Genomic DNA, 14,510 nt, shown 5'->3' with positions numbered 1-14,510 from the left:
GCGGCGAACGCCTCGATTTACCATCAGCAATAACAACAACAACCAACTGGTTCGCGCCTAGCAGAGAAACAGTGACCCAGCCCGTTTCATCGATCCTCCACGCTCTTGCCCTGAAAGTTTCTAACTGCCGGGCTAAACGAAGGCGGCGAAGGTCAGGCGAATCGGAACAGCCCCGAGCAGAGTGTTCGCAGCCCTTTGTTCCACGCTCGACGCGGCACGAAATTATCCCTACAATTAGTCGGACCAGTTTGGCATGCCTCGATGCGATCATAAAAGGCTTCATTTAGAAAAGTCGCCGGACCCGAGAGACTCGCGAGCACGCTACGCTGATTGCATAAAGTTCGAACGCAAACTGCCCGTTACTGATGAACGATGGACATGGAACGTCTGTCAATCGCCACGTTCAGCATGAAAGCGGACGCTAATGAGAAATTCATTTATTAAAAGGGGAGCAGGGCGGTCCGTGTAATTGAATTTTTGGAGAACGGAGTCTTTGTCGAGGCGTAATTCGACGCGGGATCGAGGGGGAGGGGGGGATCCACCCGGAGCCTCTTGCGAATATTTTCCGGACGCTTGCTCGCGACGCGACGTCCGGCGAACGAGACAAAAGATTCGTTCAGGTTCCGCTCGAGAGACGTAATTTATTAATTAGTTTCTGCCTCTCCGTCGAGAAGTGGATGTCGTTTCCATTATTTAGACCCCACGCGTTTAGTTCGCATCCCCCTCGCCTTATAGATTAACTCGTTGCATTATAGATTTTCCTTCTCTACTACGCTTGCTTTTTTTTTTAACAAGGTTTCGAAGATCTTACAGCGTCGGGTACGCATCGTGCAACTTGGAACGAAGACGAGTATGATTTAATAACGATTCTCTTTCAGCAGCCGTCAACAAGGTTGTTTACGCGATGCTTGTCTTTAAACATTAAACCCTGTTCACCAATCTCCCCTTTTATCTTCGTCGCTGGATTTATAATCCTAATGCTCTTTTGCAGTTTACACAAAAACACCTTTTTTTGTATTCTTTTAAGCTTCCCTCGAGAAGGGCCAGAAAGGTTGAAGTAGATTAAATCTCTTACCCTCGTCACTGTTTTGCTTTTTACGACCAATCCTTCCTAAGTCATTTTTTAAGCTTCTTGATTTATTGTTAAACCTGAGAACGTTGAGGGACCTCGGTCGCCGAAACGGCTTTGAATATTCGCCACTAGATGGTTACTGGGAGCCTCTATTTCGCGCTGGTGAGTTTGATTCATGAGCTCCGAAAATAGGAGCCCGTCAAACTGATAAACGCGTCTGAGGTGGGATCTGCCGGACAAAGACCTGCCCTGTCGGATTCATCCGACCAGCAGGTACGAAATTAAACGATAATAGATTTATGGATAGATATTTATGCCTCTCGAAACATGGAAACTACCACTATTTGCGTCAAATATTAATTCATGCGCTTCGTTCGTAACTCGATGCTGTTCATCGAATCGAATTCTTAGATCTTACGACGTTTCGACGTTTCAATTCCATCTCACCTCGCCGCGTGGTATTCGAAAGCGCACGCAGGAGGTTGCAGGAAAACTGAGTGAAAGGATTTATGCACGTGTTAAGGAAATTAACTACTCGCGCCACTTTGTGGCCTAAGGATACCTAAATCACTACCGCGGACGAAGATGTACGACGGCGTAAGCGCACGTAGACAGAATATGCCTACAGAGATGCGGACGCACTTTACGAATAAATCAACTTCCGGAACTCCGATTGCTTGCTTAATTAGCTTACTCAAGATTCCAAACCTCGTTCGATCGGACACGATACACTGGACTGCATCGAACGGACCTAACCCAGCGAAGCCCAGGGATCTTCAGGTATGCACCTTGATCCCTCGGATGACCCGAGCGGTTATTCCTGGAAGGGATTCATACGTGACGAAGAGGATCGACACGCGAGAATTAGCAAACCCTCCAGTGGGTCTGGTTTCCAAGGTTTACAATCTATATTTCACGCAGAGCGAAGTTCTCATAGGCGAGCAGGGATTCGGTTCATCTCGTGTGATTCGAATATCAATTACCGAGATTGTTACTCGCGGTGTGCCATAATTATTAGGTGCGCCACGTATTCCACGCGTTCCCTCAACAACTGGTATTGCTTTCCCAAGCTGTAATAATCGATTACTTGCAACGGTCTCTATCTCAAAACGAGCAGCCCCGGTCACCGGACGAGAGCGTTCTTCGTGCCCGGCTCTGTCGGCGTTTAATTGATTTTCCGAATGCTGCCGCTGCTCGACCAACTCTGCGGCAATCTTCTTCTGTGGATCTCTAAATAAATCCTGTACCGGCGACCTTTTTTCCCTTATCATAAAACGTGCGCGCGCGCGCGACCGTGTGGATATCACATTTCAGACAACCACGTTACGTGTCGACGATTTCTCTCGTGCCACTTTCACAATTTTATCGTATGTATTATTTATGAATAAGTACGACTCGTTGATACAGCCTTCCGACGCTAATTTTGATGAAATAAAGCACCGAGAAGATTTACGTTTCCTAACCGTCGTAACTCAGGTGCGAGGGATAAAATTATTCGCCAATTTCTCCAGCATGATGATGGTCTTATTGGTATTCAATAATAAACAGGGTTGTAGTGGAATCGTTACACAGTGAGAGTATTCCATTATTGTTAATTATCCTCTTGACGTTTCAGGCTCAGTTTTAAGCCCCACTCTGTAGCGATACAGGGTTGTCTAGTAATTGGACCGAACAATAATTTTGTTCTTATGCAAGATTGTAGAAAAAATCAGTATGTCGAGGCTCTGTTATTAATGTATATTCATGTATTTTCTTGTTAAAGGCCATAAAAACATTAGTCTAGAAAAGTTCTTTATATCTCCAACAGTTTCCGAGATAAAATCAGAGGGGTGAAAGTTCGAAGGCTAATTTAATCTATTAAACTTGAGTTACGGCTACCGAGAAAAATAAGAGACCCTTATTTCTGGCCACTCCACGAACTTGCAAAGTTTCATCAAAATCGATATGGAACGCTTCACGAATATTCCGTGTAAGTTAAATCAATATACGTTGCCGCTCAAAAGTTCGGACCACTCCTCGATCTTCATAAGAATGAAGACTTTTCGTGGACACGTACCTTGTATCGTTGAAATACTTGTATTAAAATCCACCATTGCATAATGTGTCCGATACGACCATGGTACCAGCGATTTTTATACACAGTATCTATAATTGTCAGCGATCGGTAGCGACCACTGTTAAATAATCGTGTTCTCGCAACAAACTGCATCCAGCAAGAAACCAACAGGTACTCAATTAAGCTTGTTAACCGGCGCGCTACAAGCAAGATAATCGAAGATCCAAAGACAATAAACCAACCCTCCTTATCGCGAGGTTGGTACACGCGTAGTCCAACCTGCAAAGATCTATACAACTGGGGGGGAATATCGGACACGCGTACTCGCGTGTACCCGCGTGATTACGGAGCGCGTGCGTCTTCGGTCGTACGGCGGACAAACGATCCTATCGGTAAGAACACGCCCTTCCGATTAGAATCTAGCGACTCTTTATCGCGACGAAACGACGCCACGACGATTTATTGCGTCGTGGGATTCTCTTCCCGACAAATAAATCTAATATTCGCGTGCTGCCGGACGGCCGAATAAACCAGCGACGTCGAATCGTTGATCCTGCTGCAGTCTTCGCCTTCAAGACCGAACTTTCGCCCCGGATTCAAGGCGTCGAGTCCTTCCCGCCGCTGTTCATTCTTTCTCAGTCGACTCGAACTTAACTTTTTAATAAAATTTAAATCTTTAAAGAGATTTCTGGCTCCACTGTTGCAATTCGAATAAAACCGTCGATCGTTTCGCGGTGGTCTACAAGTAAAAATGGTCGATCTAAACCGGTGACTTCCGTTGTCTGCCGATGTCTTCCCGAGGGCGACAACGATCTTCCTCTCGTCGTGAATGCTCCATTAATCATTCAGCCCGTTAATGGTCTGCGAGAGTCGAAGCGCGAAAGCGGGAAGCATCCAGGGTCTGTGGCGAACGACGCTTCAGAGGCGCAGCGTCGTATCGTAAAGGGTGGATCGGGAAAGGCTCCCTTTCAGGTCTCCGATTCTTTCACGGGCGGGCACGCAAGAACGGGGAGGTTAGCGCGTGCTAAGGCTTTGATCGAATTCCATTCGCACGGAACCCGAACCGATACACCGTTATCGCACGTGGGACGATAAAAGACGATAAAGACGGTGGAAGCTAATCGCGACTACTAGCGGGGGCGTCTGGAGGACATTGTGTCGTCGACCGTTGTCGAAAAGAGACGACGAGAGGGCAGAGAGGAGCCGACAGGAAGGAAGAGGGAGCCCTGGTGTTCGCGTGTCGGCGTTTACGTTTATTGCCAGCAGATAGGGTGATGCGTCTGATCGTTAGGGTGGATCCTTAAAGGGTTAAGCCACCCTTATGGGGAAAAGAAATCGAAATTACTAATCCTTTGAAATGTGGTGCAAGAAAGGCTTGCCAGAACACCCTTGGACTAAGCATCTGAAGGGTGGTATCGGAGTAATGTCTTCTCTGTTGAATATATCGCATGGTTTAGGTAAGAGAAAATCCGAAATATTGGCGATTTTTCGACACGAGACGCGGCCAAGCATCCTTGAATAGACTACAAGTTGAAGGGGTGGTATCGTGGCAACGTCGACGCGTGAAAAAGTCTCGGAGGGGAGGAACGAGGAGCAGAGAGGACTGCTAGAGAAGAAGGGTGGAGCCCAGGGAAGTTTTTGTCCCGCTGATAGGGGATGAAAAATGGAGAGTCACGGAGAGCTCGATTAGAAACAAGAATATGAATCGGCCGTCTCGATCGTCAATATTCATGGGACGCGATGCGCCGCGGCGTCGTTACTTAGGCGCGACGCAGGAAAGAAAGAGCCGGAACGAAGGATACCTCCGAGCTATTTCCCAGCCGTCGATAAAGCGTTTAACGACGCGGAAATGGAAAAGTCTGCGGGATTCGCGAATCGACACGCTGGATAATTAGTGAGGGATAATTACGACGCGTGGAAAAATGGTCCGATTCGGAAGAGTCGCGACAATGAGATGCAGAATTTTTTGATAATTAGAAGGAAACGCCTTTGTCTTTCGTTTGTTAGATTAAATCAAGCTGCCTGTAAACCTCGAATCCGCGACGAAAATTATTGAATCGACGTGTAACTTCGGGGACACTGGGAATTTGGATATTCGAAATATCTGACTTGAGCTTGAAGCGTGAAAAATATTACTTTCCTGCTGGTAATCAGTTTCCATGATTTAATAACGCAAAGTAACATTTTTTGATCCAAATACGGCGATGTTACTGCTCGTGCTGAAAAAATTTTTATTTCCTAAAAATATCGTGCCCATTTTAAAAAAATATCCATATCGTTATTATATATTTTTTAAATCCATATTGCAAGCAGTCTTTACAAGCTGGCGGATTAAAATGTTTTCCAACATGAAAATTTTGCTTCGCGCGATATGAATATACATTGAAATTCTGGTACATTTTTTTTTTGCGTATGAAAGGGACGAAGAATGCGAAAAATAAATATATAAATAATATAATACATAAAATGGGAGGGAAAAATATATACTTACGTAAAGAGGCTAATGTTTCGTTGAAAGTTGGTCGTTTTAAATGTATCGAGAAATTATATAAAAATACAGTTAAGACCTGTTAAATAATAATCGCGGGGCAACTTGGAACCCAGTCGAACGGCAATTAACACTTTCCAAATTGGTCGTTCGAACGAACATTATGGAGGAACCAACGAATTCGGAGCTTTTCGTTTGCTCCGTCATGCAAATAATTCGCTTCGGTTTGTTTGCACTTACAGACTGGTGAGCTGGACGATCCTAATTTTACACAAGCGTGAGCGCGTTTGCGTCATTATCGGCGCGGCTATCCGGATACTAACGGAACCGAGAGTCCCTCGCGTTCACTTTCCCGATTCGATCTCCCGAATTTCCCCAGCGATCTACGATTATCTGGATTTCGAGACTCGACGACCAAAAACGCGGTCCGTCGCAAAAATGATCGAACTTTTCGACCACTCGATGTACAGCGTTCTCCGAGAACATTCATCCCCCTTAAAAAATCAATTTCCATCTTCCGTAACGTTTACTATTTTCAACGGTTCGATTATTTGCGCGACAGACCCGAAAAGACCAGTCGTTTGCTTTCGTTACCGTTGCGAGGCTTCGGTAAACTTATACACGGTGTCGAATTACTGAAAGAATACTTCCGTGCGTGTAATTCAATTAGACTGGCCAACGTGAAAGGAATCCGAATTCACGAAAATTAACACTGGCGACGATTTTCGATACCTAAAATAAGGTGCACACGTCGCACAAATCGAATTGCTAAAACTACTAATTGGAGCTTATGCGGAGTGCACGAGACTTAAACTCAATAAACGCTGGGCAAAAGAAATTATTTGCCCCGTGACTATTACGGTCTTAGCGGGAAGTTGAAATCCGCTTTGCGCCAGGAAACAAAAGGATTTGAAAACTCGTAGGAAAATTCCAGTGTCCTTATTGTGTAAAAGTTCCGGACGAAGACTCCCATGTTCTCGTTCCAAAGTCGCGGTTTTTGTCGTCGTCGCGTTTCACACGCCTCGCGGAAGCCGCGGCAAACAACGACGATGAATTATCGTACATTAGGTCCGGGTACTCTTTGTCTGGAAATACACGGGCGAAAAGTTTTCAAGACCCTGGAACGTTCGTGAATATCGCGCGACCGGCCTGGAATTATGCGTAAAATAACAAGAGATTGCGAATGCCCCGGTTACGAACCAGAACCGAAGCAGGCAGTCCTTTAGATTTCCAAAACCCACGTTTCTGTTACATTATTACAAGAAACATCGTCGCGATTGTAAAGGTGAAATTAATTTCATTCGATTCCAATGGGAGCGGAAAGTAGCACGACGAAGGGACGCGGGATGAATATGATTCGCGGAATAAAATCCGTGCCAATTTTCAGTCGGATTTCCTAGCGGGGCTGTACGATATACCAAATGGTCGGCACGCGTTGATTGCATACCTTATAACCACAAGAAAGGATACAACGTTCGCACGGACGTGCACTTATCCCGGTGAAGTACGAGCGTAGTCACAAATAATCAACTATGCTCGGGCAGAGATTTCTCAGCGGAACCTCTTCCCGGCTTCGTTTCCCGCACGAGCATAAATCCTCGAATATTTTTCGCTTGTGCCCGCGAAAATGCACGAGTCGTTCCTGCGCCAGAAGCACGCGTGCTTTCGCGAAAACAATCAATGATGCACAATATCAATTCGAGGGGAATAACTCGCGTCGCTGTTCGAGCGTGGTTACGATACACGGCTACGTATTCTTAGAACATGTATATTTAAAGATATATTTCGAGAGCGAGTATCTTCGAAGGGGAAGGATCGCCGGGGAATCTCGGCAGAATCATAAACGACCCAGTTACGGGACAATTTTAATTCGATCTTACGTATTGGATTAGTTTTCGGTAAAACGTGTTTAATCTGCCAGCAGCCCGGCGGCGCGCCAGGGAATTTTACGAGTCCCGAGGCTGAATTTCCTTTCTTTGTTCCAGCACGGGTCCGTCGAGTCGGGCACGTGACCCACCTGAAAATGAACCTGGTGCGCCCGCCGGCGGAAAAATATCTGTGCACCGTGCGCGAGCTTAGTAAGCCTCGAGCGTAGCTTCCGTTCACCCTCTGACCCCGCCGATACAATTAAGGAAGCGCAATAGATCCACCGTGCAACTCGAAGAAATAAACTCTTTGACAGTGGAATCGCGCTTTCTTATCGTTCGGCTTCCGGTGACATCGAACTCGATGGGAACAGAGAAGGAACGGGGTGAGAAACTTCAACCCCTTCCCACATTCATCAAAAATATTTTTATCAATCGACAACGAAATCTAAAAATGTCTACAATTACTATTTGTATTTTCAAGGGTGGAATTCTCGGTTATTTTTTAAAACCAGAGTGGTTTCAATAGGGGATGGCGATAAACGTCGCTAAACCGATTCCTCGGATCGTTTCAGAACACGAACGAGAAAACATCCCCCCCCAGGATCGCGTGCTCATGAATACACTTCAAGATGAAGTATTGTGCCGTTTAATCGTCTTCGAAAATTTCCATAAATATGTATAGCACGAACTTAGTTTAACGATAAACGTTTCAATCGAACATTTTAGCTTTGGTATAGCAAGTTACATAAATATAACGTTTGACCTAAAAACCGTTTCCTCTATCATCCTGACGTTAGTTTCCTTTTCCTGCAAAAATTTACCACGAGTTCCTGACAGCGCAAGTTATAAATTTCGTTTCCCCTAATTGCTGGCCAAGACTTCTGTCTAACGTTAATTTCTTACGAGCTCGCGAGTACAAATTACAAATTTTGTTTCCCTTCTTGTTCGCCAGAAGTTTGGTACGGTTTCATCGATTCGCTCCTGCCGGATTAAAATTTATTTAATATCCCAGTTTAAAAATACCTTACTATAACACCGACCGTGGAGTAAGCGAAACGAGTGCTGGAGAACTCCGAAATAATTTCGACAAGAACGCGATAAATCTGTTCGGGAACACTCGATTCGCGTCCCACGCGAGTGGCGCGGGGTCATGCAAGCGAAACAAAAGTTACCTCACCGACGTAGAGGCGAACGCTTCGTCGGTGACACGCTGTCGCGGTATTTCGGGACGCTCGAGAAACTGCCGGGCTTAAAAATGACAACCCGAACACTCGTGCTCCCGTCCATGCATAACGGTTAAAAATATTCCCGACGAGTAAAAATACAAGCGCGTAGCACGCGACAACGGCTCGAGCCTTATTGACAACGCGACTCTGCACGATGCACACAAGTAACCTCTCGAGCGCGAAACCTGTGACTAATTGTGCTCGACCGAGACAGAGAGCGGGCGAAAAAGAGGAATAAAGGAAAAAAAAACGCTGGAAAGAACCGGTACCGAAGTTTTCGTCGGAATCGGAGACGGGCATTTTGCATCGTGTCGTGACCGGGGCGATTTGCATCGTAATGCAAGTCAATTACAGCGCGTTTCATAAATCACGAACGCGTGCACGCCAGCCAGCCCTGGATGGCTTTTGTACGTACACGGTTCCCTACTTCGAGGATTACCAGAAATTCGCGAACCGCGTCGCGCAACTTCCGCTCCGGCTGCCGCACACAACGACGAAATACGCGGCGCGTTCGAGCCCGGTCGAAATTCATTTCCATAAACGTTACGAGCCGCCGCGAGTCACCTGATCGCGACGAAACCCGGAGGGCGGAGGGCTCCTCCATTCAGAAACTTCGCGGGAGTATTAATCCGCGAACGAACGCGGACAAAGTTTCCCCGACAAGAATCCGCCGGGAACTTTTCGCGATTTTTACTTTACAGACAGTTATCGAATATAATAAAAGGGAAGTATCGCTGTCGGTCAAAAGCCGAGACAGCCCCCTTCGGTTTTTGCGTCTCGATCCAAATTTCCCGTTACAACGTTACCGGAAATAGTCTCGTTATTCTCCGCTGAAAAGAAGTACATTTGTGCGATTAACCACCGAAAGAAGCACGTTTCGTCTTTCGCCGCAAAAATGAACAGCTTTGAACGAACCGAGAGGGGAAAGAAATTATCTGTAAACATAGGATGAAATTTTTCGACTGGAGTTAATATACTAACTAGTTTATTCGACCATCGTCTCGCCTGGTGACCCTTGTTCCGTTTGGTGAGGCAACTTCCGGCTACGCTCGCAGCGGTGAATACGCGTCGCGTTCGGGCCCGCTGAAATTCATTTCCATAAACGTTGCGAGCCGTGAAGTCGGCTGATCGCGACTGGCGAAACGAGACTCCTCCATTCGGAAAGTTCGCGAAAGTATTAATCCGCGGACGAAGGGAGACAAAGTTTCCTGGTGCGCAAGAATTCGCGGAAACTTCACGCTGTCGTTTGTCATGGTGCGCGATTTTATTCCTGACCCGTTTTTCCCTCGATTCCCACCATCCCATTTGTTAACACTACGCAGAAAGTTTATCGAACGATCGGATTATTGCTCGACCGAGATTTAAATTGCGATTCCTCGTTCCCTGGACGACTCCCGGTCGAACAAAACGACGATCCACGTTGCTTTTAATCCGCAAGTTTAATATTCTCAACGACCGAGTATCTTTGTTGCTACCTGTCGACGCTTTTATTGCACAATATACAGGGTGTTCGGCCATCCCTGAGAAAAATAAGACGAAAATCAAGGATACTAATTTGTTGATTGAGGCTTCATTAAAAGGTTATAGAAACATTTCCGGCCACACAGTATACTTTCGGTAAAGAATTTTTTTCTCGAAAGCACGTAGGATTTCGGGGGTATGTCTATTCACCAAAAGTGGTTATAATTGACCCCCGCAACCGAAAATAATTTTTCTGTAAATGATTTGAAAATTTTAATTTAATTTTTTAATAACTTTTTAAGCTTGATTTTCGTCTTATTTTGGTCTCTAGAATCTCACATTAAAATTTTTTCCCAGGGGTGGCGGAACACCCTGTATGATTTAACGGTACGGTGGAACATCTGTGTATTCTCCAATTTTCGAAATATTTCAATCATTGTCCAATTTCTGGATGCCAAACACGAGGGGCGTTCGTCTCGAGAACGTGGTAGATTTGGAAAATAAATCAGCTACTTCTGGCGAGGCGCGAGAGGAGATCGCTTAAGAAGATTACTCGCTTCAAAGTAATCCAAATAAAAAGAAGAAACGGGCCAAATAGCGCCGCGATTAAATGCTTCAAGACGTTACATCGCTGTTCTTGCCCCCCTTCCGGGGGCTTCAACGGGATGAAATTAACCTCTCCAAGGCCTGCGAGAACTTTTTCTTTCGATTCATTAAAACTTCAAGGCTCGGGCGTGTTGTACGCCAACGCTGAGAAGCGACGTTTCAGGCGTATCTTCGTCGATGCAGAGAGAAGCTGAACGAGGAGCCACCTCTCTGTTTTCCAACCCTCCGGCGTCCATTGCACGAATTCACGAAACAAGACTCCCCGGGATAGAGAAACTAACTTTGATAAAAGACCCGCTCGATTCGTTCGATACGACGACTGTAAAGAGTAAATAATGTTTTTAATCGAACATGCATCGTCTGATGTTGAATTTTGTATACATAGAATTTCGAATAGTTGTACGTGTCTCGTTTTTGCCGACGTTCCAGAGTTCTTCGGCCGAATTCACGAAACAGGACGCGATAGCCCAGTTTGCCCGCCTCTTCGGGTGCTCTTTCCGCGCCTGGGAAAGGCGATTTAATAAAGGGAGCGGAAACATCGCAGTTCTTGTAAACCGGAACGGATTGAAGCTCAAGTGGCTTATTTCTCTTGCGAGCTAGACAGACGGCTTTATTCGAAATTTCCTCCTTTACGTGCCGAGTGGCCCGACTCCGCAGGGACAAGATACAAACGAGGCAATTAGCGAGCACAAGGTACACAATATTTTGACGGATTTTTGCGCGAGACGTACGTCAGCGACGTGTGGTTATGTAGCGTTCGCCCGCATCTTCATTGTAACTACGAAAATAACAGTTTACGCGACGACTGCGTTTATCTTTCAGCAATTCGTTGAATATTTCCGTGGAGAATTGTACGCGAAACCTACCTCGAGCTTCTAATTTTTAATCATTCGCAATGTACTTTGATCTATCGTTTCGACAACGATTTTTATTGCAATTTGCGTTCCGTAACACCTGTCGTTCCATTATAAATATCGCGACCCATTAAGAAACAATGATGACACGTACGAACGACGCAGCACTCAATATATTAAACAGTCCGCTCTGGTGAACGACCATTATCGTATTACTGTCGCCTGAGTCGAGCTTCTGGTTGGAAAAATATCGAATCGACGCGTCAAAGCAATGGATTTATAGACATCGTTCAAAATACAAAATCGTGGAATTGTTGTACGAAACCAGCGTAATCTATTTACAGAAACGGTAGAATGTTTCGAATAAGAATGCAATGAAAAGATCGATGGAAAAATAGAAGTCATTAGGAGGGAATCTTGAACTTAAATTTCATCTTTAGTTTTTCAAAGTTGAGCTTTTGTTTCCGAAACAAAAGCAAAATTCCGGCCGCGCGGTAATGGAAAAACTTTGAAAAAATAACAAGAGAGCGAGGTTCGTTATTTGGCTCGCGACTCCGTTCCGCGAAAATTAATAATAAATTTAAACGAAACCAACGGTTGACGTGCATTTTCGCCGCGACTAAAGAGCCAAGCGAGAAGCTTGGTACGATTTTTATTTTTAATTTGTCGTGAGAAGGCGCACCGGCGGAATTACCGCGACTCGCACACCGAAATCCTTAATTTCGCGCGCTTTCGACCGTGAATAATTAGCGTAGCCGTCCAACGGGCAGCGAAAAATTAATTTCTTCCAGAGTAACAATTACTGGTTACGCTTGATTTCCTCGTTGTAATGGTTGCTTTACGCGCGACAGTCGAAGGGCGTGGAAAATTTGACGGGAAACGCGAGCGAGGCATTATTACAGAGAACGAACTCCGGACGGGGTCAACTCGCGAACGATCCCCGGTGTTTGAACACCAGAAACGACTCAATCTTATCTCTGAATCGAGTCAAAGCACCTTTCTTTCAAGAACAGTGTCATTAGTCTACGGAAGTACGTCAACGGAGACACGGGTTCATTAATAATCTCTTCTCTTACCTTCAGAACGTGGCGTTTTATTTCCCTTGGAACCTGAAAGCAGAAAGAACAATGACATTAATTTCTGGAACAAAAAATATCTCAAGTTTTGCGATCGCAAGACATTCTATTAGGTAATTACTGTGCATAAAGATGTCTACAATCTCCATTACTATTAGAACGTTTCATTATCCAAACGCGGTCCACTACATCTGTTTTCTGAAGTTTTCTTTACAGTTCGTATACGTGGATTCAATTTCGAGGAAATCGATTTTCCAGACTGCAGTAGACGCGCGCATTTAATTAAGTTTCCATTTCTAGGATCTCGTTATAGATTATTATTTCTACGTTGACAATCGTTGGGCAATCTGGTCCGCGGTGATTGTACTTGAAAAAAGTGGGTCAAAATTCTAAATTAAGAATCTTCGATGCTACGAAATCAATTTTCCAACACAATGGCTTTGAACTCGATGAATGTGTTTACGTTCCATTGATAATTCTCTAACTAAAAATAATTCATGTTTGGCCCAAGTATTTACGTTCCAGTATTTCAAGTTCGCGAACCATTGGTTTTAAAGTTTCCAACGAATTCACGTAGTTCTCCAGTTGATATAATAAAAACAGTAGGTCAAACTTTCTTGAACTTTTTCTTGATCTTGTATCCTGTGCAACGGACGCCTGATACCGGTACTTGGGGCTCGATTAATTTATTAATTAATCCAGCGGATACGAAAGGAAAATTTCAATGGAAATTTATCTAAAAAAAATTTCAATTGCTCGTACAAATCCCTTACTCGCGAAACTGCGGTGACGTTGTAATCCCAAGTTAATAAATATCTGTCACGATATCCTTCTCCGATTTTCTACTTGTCGGGTCGCCAGAACTGCCCAGCGAAGGATGGAGAAAGAAGGGAAAGAAAAGCATAATGTAGGAGGGAAGGCTTGGCGGTCGAATCGCGTGTGGCGGGTTAATTATTGCAAACTCCTGCGTACAGAGTGGTAATCATCCAATCGTGGAGTGGCGCATTTATCACGCTTATGTGGGGGTTTGTTCTCGAAACGGGGCGCAACAACGGGCGCGTGTCCTGGAACTGCTTTCATTGCTACGCCCCCTTGACGGTGGCGCGTTCGCGCTTTTTGTTCGGTCGCTCGGTTTTATTGCGCGCACGTAGCTAAACTTTGCAAACCGGAAGTTACCCGTGAACAGGGACGCGCGCTCTGTGCCCGAACAAAGACACCGTGGGCCGTAACGAATGCTGAATATCGTGGGCGGCTTTCGTCTTTGTCCACGGCGTAAATGTAAACGCGGCAGCAAGACCGATCGAGAGAGATTGACGCGTGGTCGGACAAGAAACCAGCTCCGCGGCCGGTCGCCGGGCTAATTACGCCGAAAATTACGCCCGACGTGATTCGAGACAATTTCCACGCCTGGCCACGACTGGTAATTAGAGGTTCGTTAACGCGTTGCCCCCGAATCGTTTGCACCAACGAATCGCTCCGACAAACATCGCCAAAATAGACGTTTCTTAATCGGTCCGACGAACAGTTTACGGTCAAAAACTTTAAATCACAGTGACTAAAAATGTTTCAAATTTAAAAAAGCAATTTTGCAGGTATTAGTTTTGCACGAGAATCCAGCCTTAATCAACGCAGGCAGAAGAGCATCCAGCCGCGTTTAGCAAATAGATAAACTTGGTCGGAGTTCCTGGACGATTCGCTGTTGGAAAATGTTCAAATACGAAAGTCGTTACGCGTGTAACACGTGCGAAAAGCTGGCTACAGATTGGAGGTCTGGGCGGGCGAAAACTTTTCGAAACTCCTTCC

At 45.3% G+C, this 14,510-nt stretch overlaps 1 protein-coding gene across 1 annotated transcript in view; it reads right to left on the bottom strand.

The window, feature by feature from the left end:
• Positions 1-12,740, bottom strand: part of LOC122399402 (leucine-rich repeat-containing protein 24) — a 245,515-nt gene extending 232,775 nt beyond the window's left edge. Inside the window, exon 1 of the mRNA XM_043400066.1 lies at positions 12,708-12,740. The gene's annotated coding sequence lies outside the window, so the exon portion shown is untranslated. The remainder of the gene's footprint in view (positions 1-12,707) is intronic.
• Positions 12,741-14,510: the final 1,770 nt, after the last annotated feature.

This window comes from Colletes gigas, unplaced genomic scaffold, assembly GCF_013123115.1.
Source record: "Colletes gigas isolate AHSC1104 unplaced genomic scaffold, ASM1312311v1 Colletes_gigas_Sc00013, whole genome shotgun sequence".
In the NCBI taxonomy this organism is placed as follows: Eukaryota; Metazoa; Arthropoda; class Insecta; order Hymenoptera; family Colletidae; genus Colletes; species Colletes gigas.
Note: the sequence above shows the minus strand (reverse complement) of the source record. Positions and strands in the feature narration are given on the sequence as shown.